We start from the raw sequence: 22,963 nt of genomic DNA on the forward strand, positions 1-22,963 counted from the left end.
TTGTTTTACCAATAAACCTTTAAAAGGAAATGCCTAGACAACATTTTAGGCAGGACCAGACCTATAAACGCAAATGTCTGTCACTAACTGACTGAGTGACTGAGTGATCAAGTTACACCATTGGTTGTCTGAATGGCATGTGACTGAATTCTGAAGTTACACAATTGGTGTTGGAGTTTCCCAATTGGCCATTGCTCTTTCTAAATGAATGAATCATATCAGGGGGCATTAACAGGCAGTGTTGCCAACTTTGCACATTTGTCTCAATGTTTACTTGACTCTTCAGATCCCCTTAGTGACTTTTTTTTTTTTTTTCAAAAAGCACTTAGCAACTAATCTAGGGACTTTTGGACAAACCTTAGCTACTCTCTGTAGTAGAGAGTCACTAGTATTGCCCTGCGAGCACGAGTTTGGGCTTTCCCTCTACGTCATCTAGCAACATTTACCACTTTTTGATTAGGCTTTAGCACTTTCCATTGAAAGTAGTTGTATACAGCAGTTCCACAACAATTTATGACCTCAATTTTGCACATTGACCATACACTGCTCAGCCATGTACTAGGTTTTGACCTATCCAAGCCTCTAGCACTCGAAGTACTGCATTTTTCACCATGCAGAAGTTGCTGGGAGGTGGTTGTGGTGGGTGGCGGGCATGCAAAGTGAAGGACTTTGACACTGTAGATGAGGTGTTCATGTTATGAGTCCAGGGTACAGTTAGGTTAAGGCAAAAAAGCAGGTTTAAGGCGAAGGTTTTTATTGAGTTTATTAGTTTTTAAAGCTTTGCATCTTAATTTGGAATAAACAGGCTTGGGAAAGTGGTCTTTTTATGATATTTATGGACGATAATTAAGATGTAGAATAACAACAGTCTTATACTTAAACTCTGACTGTATGTAGTAAAATAAAAAATAAAAAAATATGTCCACAAGCAGTGTGCCATTCATGCCCAGATGTGGGGCTTTATAAAATTCGATACTTTCCAGCAGAGTGGGCTATCTGTGATGCCCCCGCATCTAAGGTAAACTGTAGCTCTTATGTACTGACACCATAGTACATCAGATGAGAAAAATGCAACTGAAGCCGCTACATCTAATCACAGTGAACCATTTGTAAGTATTGTGAATGTTATAGATATCGTGACATAAGGAGTTAATGTTGAAATGATTGCTTAATAACTTACATCATACACAAACCCCTAGCCAAAAGGTTGTGGCTGCTCAAACTGCGATCAGTGCTGCAGGGCGATTAGAAAAAATGGTGCTGAAAAATGAATGAATGCTGAATTTAAAAATGTTTAAAAATATGTTCATGCCAAAAAGGGCATTTGATACAGCACTGTAAAAGATGCCAGCTTAAGCTGTTTGGCCATGGAAACCTAAATATCAGCAACATTGAAATCGTGCCAACAAATCAAGGTTGTCTTTCATTCAACAAAAGTGAGAGAGTCCTGATAACTTTGAATATTAATATATGAAGGAGTTCAGGAAAACACACGCTGTCTTTACTTTATGCTCCACACTGTAAAATCTCATAACAAGTTATATTAATGAGCCTTTCCTACCTTTATTTAGTGTTTATTTGTTTATACTTTTATTTTACTATTGTAATCAGATACATTTATAACTGTGTCTCAGAGCAAACAAAGTAAATGATGGAGATAGGCACTCGACACACTGTCACACCTCAGTCTGTTCAGTTACTTTTCTTTTCTCTTAGTGTTATTTATTTTGATTCTCAACTCTTGTCTCATTTCAGGTCCTTCACTTCATCTCCTTGTGTGTTTCCCACCTGTGTCATTACCTGCCCCGCCCTAATGTGCTGCACCTGTGTTTCATTGGGCCCCCCCCACCCTCTGTGCCAGTTTGTCTTGTTCCCTTGTGACAGCGCACCAGCAATTCTTGTGTTGCCATTGTGAGTTATTAGTGCTTTTTGCTCAGTTCCTGTCTTAGACCCTGCTTTTTCCTGCCAGTTTTGTACCTTTGCCTTCCTTGATTGACCTCCTGTGTCCTACTTGCTCTGATTAAAGGACTGTCATGTACATGTACAAGTCTGCGTTTGAGTGTTGTACATGGCTTATTGTGCAAGTTAGAAGAAGAGAAAAATCGAAATCAGTTAAATGACCTTAATCAAGTTTTCTCAGTGTTTTCTCAGATTTTTCTGAAAATGATTATCACTCCTTTGGTCCATTGCACCTTTCTCATGACCCTGATGAAGCACTGAGCGAAATAAAAAAACTCTTGATTGTTTTTTTTGTTTTTTTTAATTGATGGAGTGTGACTTACAAGAACACTTGAGGTTTACGCAGTATTTCCTGACAACGTATTCAACTCGCAGTTACCAGCACCTACAGCTCTGATGTAAATTATGAAGTAATTATTCAGACATTTAGCACACCGCTTATCTGCTCTGAACGTTCCTTGTTCCAGTGCTGCAAAGCTCTAAGGTTAAAGACAGGTGAAGTCATTGTTTTCTCCTCTTTACTAATGCATCTTTTATAGCCATGTTCAAGGATCATAGCTGTTTTTTTTGCATGCTTTATCTTGTCTACTACAGCTGCAGGCTGCTTTGTGACTGTGTAGCTGACATTGCTGATGCTCTGGAGTGCTTTCATTTTCTGCGGGAACATCAGGTTTATAAGACTTGAGGGTTGGCTGCTGAATGGCAACTTTTTTTTTCTTTTTCTTTTAATTGAGGAGGCAACATACCTCATGAAGGCAACGCTATTCAGAAGCCAACACTTTCAGACACACGAAAACAACCGCAGGTGCTGGGGCTCTGCATCTGGATTTGGATCCAAATCTGTGTATGACGTGCTGAGCTCAGGCCTATACACTCGTTGTATTATCTACTTTTTAAAGTACCTATTCTTTGTCTTGCTCTTGCACCGGTATATCATGACTTTTGCTTTTGATCCATGGTGCTTTCATAAACCCAGTTGGACTGAGCCTATGGAAGCCTGAGCTTCCATCTGCTGTGGACCGCCAAGCTGGCTGCTACCTGAGATCTGTGGGGAAGCAGGGGATGGAGAAAACAGGTGGCCGTGCACTCACCTTTTTTATGAATGTCTGGGCACGTGTGCATTGAAAAGAGAAGATATGTGCATGTATTGATATCTATGAATATGTGCTTGTGTGTTTCCGTGCCTTTGACTGTGTGTTTGGGCAATGATATAAGAACTCATTCTTTTGAAAAATGAAAAGCGTTGAATTAAAGTCTAGACTCATGGGAAGGTTAAACTCGTTCAGACACACAGGAAAATGCTCATGATGAGTGTGTGTGTGTGTGTGTGTGTGTGTGTGTGTGTGTGTGTGTGTGTGTGTGTGTGTGTGTGTGTGTTTAAACTTTGCTTGGCCTTTTTACCTTACATATTCTTTGCGAGTGAATAAACAGTTTTTGTAAACCGCAGATAAAAAGGCTACAGAGTAAAGCGCAGGACATTTCAGTCGGGCACTGTCTGAAAAATGTAGATAAGTAAAAGTCCATGAGAGGTCTCGCAAACATACATATGTATTGACAGCAGCAAAACAAAAATCTATGATTTGTGAATCCTTTGATTATGGTTTGAGTGCCCTATCCATATTTATGGGTAGCTGTCAGCACTCCTTCCTTTCAGGATTTTCTGCAGAACAGTAAATCAAATGCTGTCGTGTTGGAGCTGTTTGACAGAATGCTAAGTAAGTGAAAGGCTCCGCGTTTCACTGAACTGTGCTTCAATGATTCCACATATTCTACACATGAAACATAGGGAGCTGCATGCACTTTTACAGCCAAAGTATTGTTTCTTTGACAGTAAATACATGTTAAAATATATTTTGTGTGTGTGTGTAGAGTTCCTTAGGGCACAAAAAAACAAATCTACTGGCTGCACAGTTTTTAATTATGAATCTCCACCAAATGTTAGAGACGCACACATGAACTTTTCTCCATTTTCTTTTTTGTGGACAAGATTAATTTATGAAATTTATGGAATAGAACATTTTAAATATGAACATGTCACGTCATATTTAAAAACAAGAATCATATAATCATATAAAGCAGTTTCCTCACCAGATGAGACTTAATCATCTGTGTGGAGGGTCACAGTTTTATTGGTGGGTTTTTTTTTGATAGTTGGTTTTACTGCCCACAGTGATCAGAGTGAGATTTGTTAATGTCAACAACTGTTGTTGGGCTTAGGTTTGGTTTTTCGTTTTGTTGACTCATTTTTACCACTAACATTACCTGATAACTTTAAATACAAATTAAAAAAAAATAAATAAAAAAATTTTAGTTTTACTTATGGATGTAATTATACAGAAAATGAATTATTCCCCCAGGAACCCCTTCAAGGACCCCTGGGGATCCCCCGACCCCACCTCGAGAGCCACTGATTTAAACAAATATATATATTATATATAATGAGATGACATTAGATTTGTCAGACTGACAACAGTTTATAATCAGAAAACTTGGTATTCCAAACACTCAGTTGCAAAAATGTATTAGCGAATGCATTAATGGCCACATGCTGAGAGTGAGTTTTCTGGCGCCAACTTCCTGGAAGGAAGCCACCTTCCAGAAAGGTTACAGTCTGTCAGTGGAAAAGAAAAAAGGCAGTGCATCCTCAAAATGTGCTCTACCAAGTGGCTGAGAAGACCATTAACAAGTCACTTCCCCCAGTTTTCACTGACAGGTGTGGCAGCGGCAATGAGGAGGAGTGAGAAACATAAATAAAGACATCGGAGAAGAAAGGAGATTTAAATTCCTTTTTTCCTTTTTGTTGTCTCTATTTTATCATTATTTACTTTAGTAAAACATGTTACTACTTATCCAGATTAGTAGTAATTGCATTTCAATACTGTCAAGTAAATGAGGTCTGGAAGTCCATTAATTCATCTAAACCATGTTATGAACACACTGTACTGATAAAATATCTTACAATGTAATTGAATTTTCTCTTTGCTTTTGCCTCACACTTTAAAGGCGTATTTGTTTTGCTAACTAAAATAAAGTGCAATTTAAGTCTATTGCTCATTAAACAGTGCATCCAGCTCTGTGTGCATCCAGCAAAAAAGCTTTGACTTTTGAATATAGCTAAATGCTGTTTATAGCTATTTGGCATGACTGGAAGCCATTCATAAACTTAAAGCAAACAACACCCTGTAACTGAATAACTGAGAAATTGTCAGTTTCCCAAACCCGAAATTACCAAGGAAGGATTTCCTGCCATCATTATGTTTTATTTCTACTGCTACTTCTCCTTGCAATATATCAATTTACAATTAAGATGAATTATTCAGAGCTTTACTTTAAGGAAGAACTGCAGGGCTGGAAATGAACTGGAAATGATATTGATCTCCAACTCCCCCATTATCCCTATCAATCCCTTCAATTACTCAGCAAATCCTTTCATAATAAATCTTTTCGCACGTGTCATCACGTGCAAAATACAATTTGGGCAGCTAAGAAAGGTTTTCTTCTAATGACTAATTCTAACTATAGTCAAATCATTTAAAATATAGATATTCAGTGGCTGTTTTCTTTAGCTGCCTGCATTTAGAGCATTAACATAGGCTCCAACAGAGGTTCAATAAATTATGAAGAATTCATAAAGTTTAACAACTGACATACAGTTATTCATTATTAAAAGGCAGAATGTTGATAGAATTTATTACTTTTTAAAATCCTTGTGATATGTCCCACAGAGCTTATCCCCACTAGGCTCTATTGTTTACAGTCTGAAGCAAAGAATAGGTGTTTCCATCAGGGACCAAATGACAAACTTTTGAGTTACCAAGCCTGCTCTTTAAAAGTTTTTCCCGATTTCATTTTCTACACTGTTATCGTCAAAGCACTCGTCTCAGTGCGCCATTTCAATCTTTTACAAAAGTGGCTTTGAAGAAATTTGTAGCACATACAAAGTACAGAGCCTTTGTTTTGGATTCCTCCAGCAAGAAAGATAAAGGCTTTGTCATTGTTTGTGTTCCATTCACACACACACACACACACACACACACACACACACACAAGATGCCACGGTGCATCTGCAGCTACAACATCAAGGAGGTATGAACCTATTGCTCCTGACAAAACATATATAAGAGCAAGGGCCAAGAAGCGCGGTGATGCTAGGGGAGGCATCACCTCAAATGTATGATGAAAAATGAAAATCATGGCAGCCTAGCCTGGGAGAACCCAGCGTAGAGGAACAGCCAGCGAGCCCTCATCAGTTTCTATTATTGTGGCGTGCTTTGCCGCGTGTTGTCGCCAGTGTTTGGATCCAGCTGCGGGGTAATTAATGGCCCGGGTCAGACGGGAGCAGATGAAGGCCAGCCAGATGAATAAAGGTGAGGGATTGGCTCCTGACGCAGCGAGATCGAACTGGCTTAAACGGTTATCAGCCCACAGATATTGATATATTTCACCTGGGCACAACTGGTGAGATGCTTCACTGAGAGCTGCACCCAAGGGAGGCTCACGGTGCTTGTATGTCACTATGGCTTTTTGGACCACAACACTAAAGATCGTAGAAGATTAACATCACCTATGTGGCTCCAAAGTATCAGAATGGGCATTCCCTCTTTTTTGTATTTTTTTTTTTTTTTAACACATCATAAAGTGGAACTAAACCAATCAAGAGTGTTTACACTTGAGACCTGTGAAGACTGAATAAATTAGCCCATGGAGTTAGAATCAGCCCTCATAAAATGTCATTTTTCATTTCTGTGATAACTCAAATTTTTAAACACCAATTAATGAAGATGTCTAATTTAGTTTTCTCTGTTTGCTCTGTAGCTATTAGAATTTATGTCACACATACTTACAGAGGCAGCTTGCGAACTCAATTTGTTCACTCTGAAATGATGCTTTTGCTAAATATGATTCACATGACTGTGTTTGTAAACAAGAGATTGAAAACGCTGCTGTGATATGAATGACATGTCATGTCATGTTAAGAGTACTGCTTGAAGCCTGATATATTGTAAACAAGTGGACACACGGCCGCTTATGATGGATGACAATCATATGAAACCAATATGTCTCGACTCATCTTTCACCAGTTGTCTTCTCTGACTGACCAGGGAGCTGGATGATAGAAGTGATGTCAATGGAAGTGACTCACTTCATAAGTTAGAAAAACAAGACTAGGTATAAACTGAGTACATGGCTGGACCGTGTATGGATGTGAACTGTGGCCTAAGGGCTGTGCCTCTTGTTACAGGCGGTCACCCAGCCGCCCTGGATTCACGGCTACTCGGGAGCTGCAGGGAAGCGGAGTTGCGCTTCCAATTCACTGAGCCTCACCTCCATTATGGCAAGTAAACTACTTCAATTACATGTAGCCTTATTGGTAAAGAAGGCAGAGAGAGCAGGGGAGTGCGAGAGAAAGAGAGAAGCCATCGGTAACTGCCAAGCTAAAGAAACTAGCAGATCTGAATAGCATGTAAACACCAGCAAGTGGAAGTGAGACAATGCGTTTATCGCAGCACAGTCATAAAAGCCCTGTTAAGAAAGAAAGAGGTTTCTGTCCACTGAGATGCCAGGGGGATTTCAATCTGAAGTGCTTACAGGAAGTGTTAAGTTTGCATTAAAGCGTACTATAGTAACTTTAACAGATTGTGATCAAAACGATGCTTCGTACTAAAATAGCACTATGCCCAATGATACATATCCAAAAAAGGAACTTAGAAATAAAGGCCTGTTACCTTCAGAAGTTGCTCCACTGTTGCAGTCCAGCCAAAAATCTAGCAACAAATGCACTAAATTGGCAACACTACAGGCTGTAGATTGCCCCTGATAGAAGCTCTTTGTGCCAATTCATTTTGAAAGAGCAACAGCAAATGGGGAAACTCCAACTCAGTCACATGTCATTCAGCTGACCAATGGTGGAAATATGATATAATAATCAACTACAATCACTCAGTTAGTCAGTAAGTCAGTCAGTCAGTCAGTCATTCATGAACATTCAATCATACAGATGGCCCAACTGTCCACAACAAACTTGGTCATATATAATAAATGTTAGATAGATTAATAGATTTTAGTCATTTTTCTGTATATTCAGAAGTATGAATGGATTCTGGCTGATCTAGTCAGTTAGGGATGATCACCAAGACTGGCAGCCTCCAGCTACCAGCTTAATTTTAGTTTACAGGTGCCACCAAATTACTGGAATTGTTATTAATTGTACAGAACTCCTAGCTGTTAGCTGTACATGTCACTATGAGCATTGATTGGTTTTGGACTGATTGGATATTAACTTTTATCCATGGCATTACTTAAATGTAGCTTACAGGATCACAGGTTCTGGTCTGTTCATTTCTCTGCAAAAATTATGCATTGGAGGCACTGAACAAAGTAATTTCAGTGCGCTAATTAAAAAGTTGGTTTACACAAGTCGATTTGAGGGCACAAATTAGCAATTTGTGTGCATGAACTTTAAATGGATATGTTTTTTCAAGTCAGTTTTAAGCAATAATCAGGTGCCCATTTTAATAATGAAACAGGTTTTGCTTCACTATTCCTCCTGTTCATACTGGACATTAAAGGTCCCATCTTGTATGAAGTGAGATTTCTGTCTTTTTTTATTATAAAGCAAGTCTAGGTTCTACATTAATACACTGAAAGTATCCATCAACAGAGAAATGCACACAGAATGTATTCAGAAACTGAGCCTTAAAATGAGCTGTCAGGACTTCTGTAACTTTGTGATATCACAACAAAGCAGTCATGGCCCTCAGGTGCCCCATGCCCGGCCCACCCGGACCCACCGTTGCAAGACTTGGTTCCTCTGAGTGTTTACCTAAAATCTGTTATATTTTTATTTGATCACTCAGAAGAGAGGCTCTGTGCCTCCTCTCTTCTGATTGGCTAACCAAACTATTGTTTCTAGAGCTCCAGAGAGAAGCTTGAGAGAGGAGATGTAAAACTACATTGGGATGGATTTTGGCACTTAAAGGTCCCATATTTTACACTTTTATTAGAAGTTTTGATATCTATAAGAAGATATACTTGTGGTTTTAAGAGCCTGTTCAATAATGAGTGCTTCCAGTTGAAGTGATGGGGGGGGGGGGACCAAAGCCACAGTCATCAGTTCATCTAAGACTGTGCCTCTGGATTATAATTCAAACTGCTGAAGCCTCATAGTTTCAAATCCATTTAGGAATACAGCATTTACATTAGAAGCACATTAGGAAGGGATATCTTAAAGTGAGATACCATAACTTTTGTTGAACAGTAGCACAGGATCATGTTATTTATTTCCTTTTTCAAAAGCTTTAATGACAAGTATGAACAGGGACAATTATTACACCAATCAAAGCTGTTTCAATGGACACTTGGCTATTGTTTTAAGACAGACTTTAGGTTGTGAACCTCTCCTCTAATTTAAGGGAATTAATTATGAAAATGTTAAACTCTGACTGCCGCTGGGATCCCTATAGCAACTGTATAGAGAAGGGTATTAAAATTCAAGTCTTTAAATAAAATAGTCCACCTCCAGCCAGTACCCCTGACACCGTCTGTATTTCACTTGAATGTACTCAACGTTTGGAAATGAACACTATGATTAATTAATGAATAGCGACTATTAAGCGGACAGCCCATTTTGTCAGCTTTGCTTTCTTTTCCCCTCGGTGCTTGAAGTGATAGAAACAGATAAAGATGTGTGAGTGCAAGAGCGAGAGAAAAAGTATGTTAGGAGGGTTGGGATTTTAATGAGAAAAAAAGAACAGGTTGTCCATGACAGATGCAGAAAGGAAGTCCATTTTTCTTTCTCTTTTTCTTGTTGTTTATTTTTGGACATACAGTACATGATGCACAACAGCTAATTTTCTTTGACCGTGAATACTGTTCTCCCTCCTGTAAACATGTGGGAGGGAGTCTAGCAGGGGTGGCCAGAGCTGTGATGGTGGTGGGAGGCTGCAGTGCAGAAGGAGTGGAGAAGAGAGCAGATGGTGAAGAATTCTCAGGGTTTATTTCAGGAGAGTTCAGTCTTTACGGCTCATATACTGACTTAATTATGAGACAGAGGGGAGAGTGAACCCCTGGAAGAAGGATTTAAAGAGGCAGGAAAATCTTCATTAAGCCCACAAGGAGAGAGCTGCACTCATTGAAATGACTTTGCCATCTCTTCAACACTACTAAAGAGGGCAAAGGGAGTAGTAGAAGAAGAAGAAGAAGTAGTAGTAGTAGTAGTAGTAGTACTCAAAATCTAATCAGTTCATCTTTGACTAAAAGTGAATGTTTGTAACATCTTGAGGGAATTTCTTCAAATTTAGTACAAAGATGTTGTGTTTTACAAAGCCAAAACTATGTTTTGTGAGATCATCATGAACTTGACCTTTGAACTTTAGCCAAAGAAATCTAATCAGTTTGCCAAGTGAACGTTTTTACCAATTCTGAAGGAATACCCTCAAGGTGTTACTGAGATATCGTGTCCACGAGAATGGACGGACAACCCGAGAACAATATGCTCTGGCTGTTGCCGGCGCGGAGACATAAAAAATTGGGTTCTTCTTATAACCCATCTATCCGCAGCCAGTGAGGCATTTAGATCAAACTACAAACATGGCAAGTGAACTGGATACCCACAAATGAGGAGAATCTTGGAACTGACGAAATTTTGAAAAGCACAAGACAAAAAGGAAGCCGCTCGGAAACAACAGTAAAAGGGAACCAGAGGACAGGGGCTCGGGCTGTGATATGAGGAACGAACGGTATATTGATGTGCGAGAAGAGAAAAATTGGATTGAACTGTTTAAAGGAAAGTTCAGGTCAGCCCCCGTCTCTGATGTTCCACCAGGCACTTCAGGCGGGAGCCAGTAAAGGCAGCAACCTCCTTTTATCTGCTGGAGATATTCTTGCTGTTAGAGGTGAGCCCCTGTGATTTAAGCATTTCCTTAACTCTACCAGCCTACCAGTGGCAAGGATGGGAGAGAAAACACAAGTGCGGGACCGGAGGCAGATGCTGGAGGCTGCCCAAATTCTGAGCTCTCGTGAACCCTCTCAAATGCAATTATCACCTCAGATGGCCAATTTGATTATCATCAGCGGGTCCCCCCTGTTGTTGTCATGATAACAGCTCATCCTTTATCGTCTCCTCCAGAGATGATACCGGTTGGTTAGGTCATAAGAAAGGAAGTGAAGAAGCCACCATGCTTCACAGCGAGCATCTGCAATTTGATAATGCCACAGTGCCTTTTTATTGTTGTGCAGTAAATACAGCCTCTCTGTGCCTTTTTTCGCTTTGTTCCAGATGATCAAACATTTGCAAATTGGAAACATACGCAAGTCATATATCAAGCATAGATTTGTGATGAAAAACAAAAACATAATATATAAATAATTCTGTATTAATTACAAAAAACCCAAATATCAATTCTTGTATTTTATGGTTAATAATTTTATGGTTACTCTTGATGAAACAGGCTTGTGCATCAGCTCACAGTCAGTCAAGTGTAGCTGCTGACTCTGCTATAGAGAAAGAAAAAATTGTCTGATCAGCCCAGTCTTTAATAAAAGCCAGCATTTGGACGCATTTTGGATTCAATCATCTTCTGAAGGAGAAGCTTGGGATTACACAAAGTATGAAACATAAATGTTAGCTATTCCAACCAGTCACTTAAAAATAAAAGACACTGGCAAAAGTATGCGGGAGTATGCAATTTGTAAGATTTTATTTGAAATGTTATGGTAAACAAAATAACACGAAACTTATTACTGGTATTTCAATAATAATTATCTTTATGCTGCAAGGCATCTCTGAGATAGAGGGTAACATGGTAACAGCAATAAAAACATTACAAAACAGTGACTTCAAGAATCAAAATGAAATTGAATCTAAAAGTTCACAGCAACCCTGTCTCCCAGAAATGACTAAACTGTAACAGCAAATATGTTTCATAGGAAAGATAATTGCAACGAGAATATACGTTTTTCTACTAATGTAATGAGGATATGTTGTTAATTTACATAATCGGCATGTTGCAGATATGTTGATTCTGAACAAATCAGTAAAATATTGCAGAACAATATCCACTTGTGATGACTACAGCAACATTAAGCTTTTTTATGGTTTATGTTTGGACAGTTCCAGCGCTTGGTTAAGGTTGGGGAAAGATAGTGGTCTGGTGTAATACAGAAAATGTTCACGCCGACTTCAGACACACACATATTTACTTACATACAAAAACCACAATCTTTCTCTAACTTCACCAAGTGCTTTTGTTGTCTTAACCGCAGATGGGAACCCTGGTGTCCGGTGTGACAGTCATGTGCTTTGTGCAGCCACCAACCATCCCATCCAACGTCTAGTCCATTAATAAGTTAATTAAATGAATAAATGTAGCGCTACATTCATTCAAAAAATACACTGTTTCTGCACTTGATCCATTCAGTGCTGCAATTTAGTTCAATAGAACTGCAATTTTTAGGACACAGAGTTTTCCAATTATCAAAGTGTCACGGTTATGAGGGGTTGTCAGGGTCTGAGGTGTAAGTAGGACCCAAAATGCAGCCAACACTTGGGAGACGGTGCAGACAGGTTTATTAAACTTAAAGCTTTCACACAACACTAGTGGAAAGAAACGATTACAATAACCAAAAGTAACTACTTACAAAAACTCAAAATCCAAACAGGCAAAAACTGACAAACCAACTGAAAAGGAAACCGAAGCACGAGGGTTATACAAGGAACAGCAGGCCAAAACATAAGAAGCACAGGGGATGACAACAGGAGACACGAACAGACTAAGGACAAACCCAGAGATCAACCGAGAGACAAAAGACAAACCGACACAGACAAAGGGGAGGACAAAGACTATATAGACAAGGGAGGCAAAGGTGATTGAACAGAGGTGAACCACATTAGGGCGGGGCAGACAATCACCACACCGAAACAGGACCAAGACCGGAAGCAAAAACACTGAGACACACAAGGAAACCAATTACAAAATAAAACAGGAAGTGAGAAAGTCCAAACAAAACTAACAAAAGGTGTCTGCCATAGCAAACCATGACACAAAGTCTTTGTTGAGCAAACAGTATGGGTATTAAGAATATCAAAAACATGGGGTGTTGTGTGGCGTAGTGGTCTAAGCAGGCGCCCCATGTGTAGAGGTTACAGTCCTCGCTGCAGTTGACCCCGGTTTGAGTCCTGTATCGGATGCCCTTTGCTGCATGTCATTCCCCCTCTCTCTGCCTCCCCATTTCCTGTCTCTGTCTACTATCCTGTCCAATAAAGGCACAAAAGCCCCAAAAAAATATACTTAAAAAAAAATTGAATATCAAAAACATTACTCTATATGTTTTACCAAAAATCACACCTTTCTAGGGCATCCCTGCACAGCTCATGGTGAAGGCTGTTACTCCTCATTCACAATCCTGAAGGGCTGGTAGACATAGAAGTGTAAGCAGGTCTCTGGGTCACACACACACACACACACACACACACACACACACACACACACTTCATAGGTTCAAGAAGGCTTGGGCCAGGGGCCCAGGGAGGAGGAGAAGCCAAATATCGATGCAAGCAAACTGCAGACTGGGAACAGGTGCAGGAGGTGTTGGAGACGGGGGAGACAAGCCAGAATGCATATGCTGAACAGTGGTTGTGTAAGCAGTGAGGACTGGCACCCTGTTTGGGAGCTGCTGGACCTGGTTCTGCTGCATTAGGCGCTTTGTACATAGTAAGCAGCAGAATCACTTTCCTCTGGCCGGTTATTTTCCTAACGAGAAAGACAGTAACACTTTCCCGCTGCTGACATTTTTGTGACGGAAACCTGTGCTACACCTTGACCTCGCCCTGTGTTTTGCACCTTACTTTGAACTTCTGAAGAGAGAAGACACTCTAATCATTGATAATCCTTCCTCAGGGGAGTTCAGTTACTCCTCGTGTTAACCAGTGGTGGTGGCCTCAAAAGAAACCAGGTCCATATCTGCAGAAATGTCATGATTACTGAGTCCTGCTGAATAAAACTTGGACCCCAGTTCAGAGACTCCGGAGAGACGGACAGAAAAATGGTTTACTGAAAACCGCACAGCAGGGTACGGAGGAAACACAGCAAACCCGTACCGCCGAGGCAATACTAGCAAGACTAAACTATACAAAACTGTCACACATGCACGAACAAGGCAAACCAGACGCTGACCTAACTGAATATATATGAACAATTACTGCGCAAGTGATCAGGAAAGGTCAAGAATGTTGTTTTATTGCCATTTCTTGGAATTTCTTCCAAAACTCAACGATCTGAATATTGTGCGCACACTGTTAAATAAGGGGCATATGTGGTGCCAACCTCAGCTGGCGACATACCACAACAAATAAACAAATCCTCCAGAAACTAGTTAAATTGGAGGAATCATCGCTCATCAGTGAATAAACTCAGTCAGCCTTACTGGCCGAGAATGTGTACACATACAAGGGATCTGAGTCTGGCTGTTCGTCGGGTAAACTCTTTTTGTCACGGTCTGATGAGGCAGGGGTGAGGGTGAGAGACTCAGACGCAGAGGAGGAACCAGTGTGAAAGAATTTATTCAAACAAAAAACCAAAGTCCATACATGAGCAGATGCCACCGACACCACAAACACCAAACCTCATAACCAACAATGATCCCACAAAGACAAGACAGAGCAAGGGCTTTTTAAAGGAACAGAACTGATTAACGATGGCGAACAGGTGGGGAAGCAGACACAGGTGGGACACATCAGGGATGATTAACCAAAGGAAGCAAAACTAAAACTCAGACACTGGGGCGACACGACTATCAAAATAAAACAGGAAGTGCACGGGGGAAAACAGAGCACAAGACAGGAAAGACTAAACTAGAAACTAGAAATACCCAAACCTGAAATACAAAAAACCCCAGAACACAAACCCAAAACACAGAAAACTAAATCATCAAAGTCCAAAAAACCAAAACCCTGGAGCCTCCAGGCTGAGAAAATTGCACTTTTCCTTTCACAACGGATAACTAACAAGTGAAATGTCGCTTTTGGAATTTATAATTACTTTTATAATACTTAATACAGCACAATTAATGACACTGTATGAAGTTTTGATGTGTTCAAACAAGAAACGGATTCAGATGGATTTGGCTAAGGGAAAGCTAATAAGCAAATTAATACATATTAAAACTAAATCAAGCTGATTTGTGTATTTAATTGGCTGCAGAGATTGTGTGAGTTTGCATGTACAAAGGCTTTGCTGTTTTGCTTGATCTGAAAATGAAATATTTCTTGGGTCTCGCTTAAAGCTTTGTATGGTTTGAAACATATCAACATGCATCGTTTTATTATTAAAATAAGCTTTTTTGTATTCTGAATGCAAGCAAAACTGAAGTATAATATTACAGATTATGTGCATATGTTAGAGCTAGTGTACATTCCAGCTATGTAAGTAAGTCACCTCACTGCCTTAAGGTAACCCTGTTCCTGACACTATGTATATTTTTTTTTCTTTCCCTCAGTCACTGACTCACAACTACTGTTAATATATATGCTATTTTGTTTGCCAGCGGGCACAATCAGTGATGGTACACAGACGATCCCTAAATTCCTCCCTCCCCCCCTCGAACTGAATTGCACATAGCCTCTGGTCTCTCTTGCATCTCCAGTCTATGTCAGATAGCTTCCCTAAAAGTGCTGAGCCTGACTGCCTGAGACAATTACTGGAAGTTAACAATGAAAAGAAATGGCTGCCTAAAGAAGATTCAGATGATGTGCTGAAGGACAGAAGAAAAGAGAAGAAAAAGGTACACTTGACTGAATGATTACATGGGACTTATTGAATAGATAAAATAATGTAAAGTACTTTGACTTCATGTCACGTCAGAGTTAAACTGTAGCTAGTGAAAACAAAAGGCAGCAGCCTTGGAATCATTAGCAATTTGATGGGCATATATGTATATTGTTAATGCTAAAGCAATTCGCTAAAGTAGGCTAAAAGACAAACATTTATTGAATGGTTTAGTGTCAGTACTCTGATAAACCCAAACGTGTGCTAAATGCCCAGTACCCAACTGCAGACATAGTTGGCAACTACCTGTACAACATTTAGCATCTAAACACTCAAAACATATGAATGTAAGGCCAATATTCACTCTAGTTTTGAATGATGGCTAGAACCATGACTCCAAATTAATGCTAATGTCTCTGCTGGATGTCTTAACAGGCAAATGTTTGCTAATGCATTAGCCCTAATGTAAAGTGTAGGTGTTTGCCTGCGTGGTTAGTTAAGTCTGGAGTGGGATCATGTTTGAAACAAATGCTCATCTTCATCTTTGCAGACTGATGGCAAAACAGTGTCATTTCATTTCAATACTACGCCATAATAAGATAGTTGATGATTTATTTTTAATGTGAATCATAATTATTCATTTGAAAGTTGTTTTTATCACTCAACATGTCAGCATTTCAAGTGTAGGCTTTTGTTGTTGAGAGTTAAAGGGCATATTTAACAGGTGGTGAAGAAATTACAGAGTAAATCAATTTCACAGAGACAATTATATCAGTCAGATAAAAAGTCAGCCACTGTAAAACCATTCCCACTATTCCCACACATGCATTCAGTTGAAAAGTATAATTAATTGTGTCAAACGCAGCAGCACAATTAAAATTGATACTTAATTTGCATTAAGCATTAAGCATCAGCTTAACTAAAGTTGATTATATGCTGCTGTATTACAGCAATCCAAAGAGGAATTCAATTATTTCTAGAAATGCTATAGAACCTTTTTAATTCATTCAAGTGTTTCCAGTTTTTTAAACACTTTATTTCCTTACTGTCCTTTTGCAAATGTCATAATTTGTTTTAATTTGGCTCCTCTGAAAATCTGTGATTTAATTTAAATCTGTTTTTGGAAAAAAAAAATCTTAACATTTTCTCTAGATCGTTTTTCTGTCATTCAGGTGTTTTGCCACGTCTCCATTCGCCTGCAGAAGGGCAACCACAGTCAAAATTTTTGTCAGGCAGATAATATATGTCTGGATAGCCAGTATGAGCATATTAACATTACTCTAGTATGAATAGATGGGGTTGCCTTTACAAGTTGCTTCTAGGCTTCTCTATTTATCTATAGTTATTTTACTGTGGAGGTCAGAAGAGAAATCATCCAAAACAAACACACTATGAGTGTCCTCATACCAACACAGCAGAGGCAGAGAAAGACCATTTGTTTCTCAAGAACTGGACTCAAATAATATGTATTATGTGAGGAAGCAATTCTACTCTGTGCTGAGGTTCCTCTCTCTGAGGAATTCAGCAAGATGTATGGGGGAGCACTTTGTTAGCAGAAAAGAACAAAAGTCGGTCTTGAGATTTAATATTTTCCAAGAGCTTTTTTTCCAGTCCTTACAGTGCAATTAAGATACTCATGTAAGTTTTTACACTCAGAAGGATTGAAGGCTTTCTGTAGGTCTACTAAAAAACGTAAACACATTGTAAATTGTACATTTAAAGTATTCTGTTACATGTGGTATATTAACAAGCAAGCTCATTCTGAAATGGCTGCAGCAGTTAAAGGCGGATTTAAAAAAGCAGGGTGTATGTAATTAAAAGACATTGCAGAGTATTTTATATATATATATTCTGATACGACTGTGATGTGCTGATAACTGTCTGTGCTATTGCACAGAAAGACTTTTAATGCCATTTATTCAACAATGAAAAATGCAAACGATGTAATGCAATGATAAAAAAGGTCATCTGCGAGAGACACTGAGGAGCCACAAAGGCAGACGCAGTACAAGAGACCATGAGAGAAAAAGATAGTGAGAGCAAGTTCACTGCCCTTATCTGTAGGAGCTCAAATTCTGCTCCATTATTTATCAAGCTCAGCAGACAACAGTTACTCACCATGATCTGTCAGGTCAGTGCTCTCTTTAACTTCAGACCTAATGCTCTTCAACGTGGCTCACTCTCTGTCGAGACTAGAGTGGACACTTGCTGCACAGGACCATCTCTCTCTCTCTCTCTCTCTCTCTCTCTCTCTCTCTCTCTCTCTCTCTCTCTCTCTTTCTTGCTTGTGCACTGTTCAACATTAATGCTTTCACTTATAGATGAATCACAGTACCACACAAACACACCACACATTTTGGTCTTTTTTTTTTTTTTTTTTGTCACCATCAGTACCACAATTCAGCGGTGTGATTCATCACATGGACATAAAGACAAAAGACTAACATTAATAATGGAAACTCCATCTTTCTTTGCACTGTATGCTTGCTCTCTGATTTTTGACTCGCTTTGATAAGTGTTCATACTCAACTCAAGATTTTCCGCAGTGTTATCTGATAGTAATGTGGTCAGGGGTGCAACCTCACATCTTATTCTGACAAGTGATGAAGTCGGAGGAAGTTGCTTGGTCATTTTGCTCCACCCTAAGATATCTTGGCTATTTTATATGAATATTCATGTTCCCCAGGGGATGTGTTTTCATGAGATTTTGGAGATGGCTTTATCCTGTACCCTGTACCCTGTTCCCTTGTAATGATTTTTTACCTGATGGTAGCCTATTGGGTACCATCAGGTAAAAATTCATTACAAGTTAGCTTGAAAGCTAATGGTTTGCTGAGGAGGTCCATGATCCCAGAGGATGAACCTTTTCAATGAACACTGCAGGAGCCTTTATTTTGTACCACCCTAAAAAGGAAAAAAAAAAAAAAAATACACACAATTTTTTTTACTTTGTTAAAGATATAATAAAAACACCAAAGCAAAAATGTCTTTGTTCCCCATGAAACAAACTATTGCATTTGATAAGGGATTCAAAGGGTTTCGGCTTCAATAAGCGGATTTTGAACTGGATTCAGATTTGATAAAATGATATTGAACCCCATCCCCAGTTGTAAATTTATGAATTGTGAAAATGTTGTGTGTGATGGACATTGCATCCTGTAGGAGCCATCACAATAGATTCAAAATGTTATTTACAACACAATCTCAATCTTATTTGGGATGACATCCTGAAAGAGCGCATTCAGTAGACACAGTATTGATGCTGATATTGTTTTGGAAACAAATATACATATATACCAAACTCATACTAGATGAATGTCAAAAGCATTTTTCTTTGTAAGGGAGTGTCTTTTAAAAAAGTGATAGATCATTCTGACCTTACTTCACCTGAAACGTGAAAGTGTTTACCTTGACAATACACTATCTGATGTCCTGCTATCAGTTATCTTAAACCTGAACAAAACGCTGCCCTGTAGAAAATGGGTGTGTGTGTCTGTGTGTGTGTGTGTGTACATTTTTAAATGACAGAGGGGACAGACAGAGATAGTACCATCCTAAATTTATATGACTCTTCATCCCATGATAATATATTTCAAACATGAAATGCTTTATTTGCCTGTTGACTGGTGCACTCGTTTGGCTGGTATTTAGAATTCAAATCACTCTCCCTGTGGTCTATTACCCCTGAATTGATATGGACTGAGTAAGCTGGGTAGAGTCATTAAATAAAGAAAAAGTCATTAAGCAAAATTAGCTAGCTGCTGTAAATATCACCAAATGAAATGCCATGATGGGGTACCTTTTCACATGAAACAAATATGCCAGAAAATGACTGGGCTAATGCTTTGTTGTACCTGCACCTCATATGTTCTTAAGTAATAATGTTCAAACCGCCTGGATTGATTAAAACATGTGTGGCAGAGAGGTACTGTTGATGATTGTGTTCGTCTTTGCCATGGTAACTGTATAGCATTAGAGAGACCATGGTTTCCCCTCCATGTGTTCACATTAGTAGGAAGGTTTAGCTGGCAGTCAAAATCACTGGAGTGGATCTGGTAATTCAACAGCAGATGAATCAACGCATTATTATAATTAAAAAAGACATAGATTGTTAAGACACACTTCCTATGAAAGGCAACTGTGCAGGCTTTTAGCAATGCACGCTTTTAACTCAAACCACTTGGACACCTCTTAATGCAAGTGTGCCATACTTATTACCCAGGTAGTTACTGTTCAAGCATAAAACGCCTATCTAAGTGAACATGATTTGCACTTAGTGGAGATAATGAAGTTTACTCTCCACGACAACACTAAAAAATGCATGTTAACCACATTAGGGCTAATGGATGAAATGGAAAAATGTTTCTTTTTTTGTGAAATGTAATTTGTCCGTGGTACTTTTGAAATGTAACATTTTGTCCTGGCCCAGACAATGGTGGCAGATACTCTCAAAGCAGTTACTTATTTGATGCCCCAAACTAAATGTTATGAACCTAATTGTGATCTTAAAAGCTCATGTGTTTTCTGTCTATTCAAGGTTAATTGACTATATAAAAAGAACATCAATTTAAATTTATCTCTCCAAATACAACAGCATAGTTCAAAAACCTGCCAAAACCTTTACATTTACCTGTGATTTGCTGAATGTTGTCCTCTAAGATGAAACTGCACTATTTACAGGGCTTGTTATTTTTCAAGCATGCTGCTATGTTTACACAGCTCGCTTTGCAAATTTGAAGCCGAGACAAAATTATCATCTTTATCAAGCTGTGTTAAGAAATTAAGTATATGCTTCTCTATTCGACAGCAGACTAGGGGCTGCAAAAGGTTTGTATAAGACTTTGAGCTTAAATTAATAAAGTTTTTGTTTTGCTTTGTTTTTTATCATTATCTGTGATACTACCAGACTAATTACATCAAGGCTAATTAAATCATAATAATATTTCTCCGGTGTGTCTTTCCATCCCTTACACACTGAGTGATTTCAGAGCAGCAGATCCGAAAGAATACAAGGCCATGGATCATGGCTGGGAAATGATTTTGATCTGATGGCATTTCTTGACATTCTCTGACCCCATTCATCATGTCCCCCTGACACCTTCTCTTTCTTCTACTTGTTTTACTTTCACTTACCATTCTCTTGAGATGGACAAAGTAAACAACATTCAAGGTGGGTGTAGTCACCTTAATAACATGACTTTAAATACAGAATAACAAAGGTTAAGAGGACACATTAAAATAGTCTATAATTCTTAAGTTCAATGCTGTACTGTGATATGTCTGACAGGTCCAACAGTGTCACTGACCTTAATTAGTTGTTCTTTTTTCACTCTTGATACTTGATCACCGCTTTATAAGCTGTGTTGGACACCATCAAAACTTTTAAATTGATAATATTTGTCTTTGCAAATATTATAGTGCCCGATCATTAAAAGTCCCTATATTTTACACTTTTCCAGTGTTCTCTTTTAAGTTTTTATATCCATAAGAAGATATATTTATGGTTTTATGTATTAAAAACCATATCTCAATGTAGTTTTACATCCCTTCTCTCAGGCTTCTCTCTAGAGGTCTGGTAGCAACAGCTCAGCCAATCAGAAAAGAGGCTCAGAGCCTCCTCTCTTCTGATTCACTGTCTGTTTCCGAGTGATCGAATAAAAATATAGCAGATATCAGCCAGACCAACACTCAGAGAAACCAAATCCTGCAACATTAGATGGTGGGTCCAGGTGGGCAGAGCTAGGGGCATGACTAAGGGCGATAACTGCTTTGTTGTGACATCGCAAAGTTACAGAAGTCCTGACGGCTCGTTTTTAAGGCTCAGTTTCTGAATACCAGCTGAATTTTGTTCTCTGAAGTCTGGTGTATGTTGATTGACATTGGCCATGGCGGAGATCTGCGGTCTCTGAGTGCCAGTGTAGATGGTGTGTTTGTTTATTTGTCAAAAGGATTATGCAAAAGTATTGAACTGATTTGCACCAAACAGTGCAGATCTGGTTATATATCCTTTTAATTTCCTATTATAACAGATAGACAGACATGTGTAGGAGTGCTCAGCCTTGGCAGAGATATTCACCACACTAAGTGCCATTATACATTCTTGTAGAATCATGTTTAAGCATTAATGGAATGGTGATTATTTGAGGTAGAATGTATTATACCAACACTATTTGATATTATTTCTAACATGGAATAATCGAACTACCTATTACATTCTTTTTCTAGCAGGTGGTAGTGGCTGATGCTTTTTAGATTCATTACCATCCCAAATTTTGTTTAACCAAAGTACCTATAAGGCACCTATATAAATTGACCGTTGTTAAATCCTCATCAATATTTAAGCTGTTTAATTAGCTCTAATGGCACTGCCAGAAAATATTGGTGATGTAATCTAAATATTGACAGCAACCTCTGAAGAAGAGTTGAGGTGGGTCAGGGTCAAACTGAATGTGTGAAACAGCCATTGGCATGTCTGACCTGTCGCTGAGCACAATGCTGATACCGAAGGATTGCGCAAAACCCTGGATTATGATCAGTTGCAATGTTTTTCAGTGTTTAATGCTAACATTTGTTCATTAATCCTAACCACACACAACAAATAGAGAATAGGTATTGTTACAGGAAGTAAAACATGAGAGATCATTTCCCAACTCCACCTCAATACCATTCCCTTATAGCTACATAAACATTACACTACCTCCTGAATTGCGACATTGAATGTAAATGGTCCCAATATGTACATATTTAAAAGATAGGCTGCTCATTCAGCCTGTCTTGAGGTGAATCATTCTGAACATATAAACTGGCTTTATGGAAAAATATGAACACCTGTCGGAAAATACACCCTCTTCTATGGTGTCAAATGGTGCTATAGGGGAACATTCATACCTAAGTTGACACTTAAGGAACTAAAGAGTGTCATAGTTAAAAAAAACGTGAAGGTTCATGTTGTGTCTGTTTCTCTGACAGTCTGGGTACGGACCCGGCTGATGGCTCTCGATCTCATCCTTCACTGGGAGGTATGTGACAGAGGAGAAGAGAGGGAAGGCAGACAGCCCTCGGAGGCAGCTCTCTGCGGCGTTCTTCTAGAAAGGTCACTTGTGCTTTCAGATAAATAAAACAACACCTGGCTCTTAGAGAAGCTGCCGGCTCCACGCCAATTCCTGCAGAGAGACAGGGGTCCCAGGTGCCAGGCACAGCAACCACTTTGAGCTGCCTGAGGCTGAACATTACACCCTTTA

Source organism: Seriola lalandi, unplaced genomic scaffold (genome assembly GCF_002814215.2).
Source record: "Seriola lalandi dorsalis isolate HSWRI2012SDOR001 ecotype SW California unplaced genomic scaffold, Sedor1 jcf7180002054337, whole genome shotgun sequence".
NCBI lineage: Eukaryota > Metazoa > Chordata > Actinopteri > Carangiformes > Carangidae > Seriola > Seriola lalandi.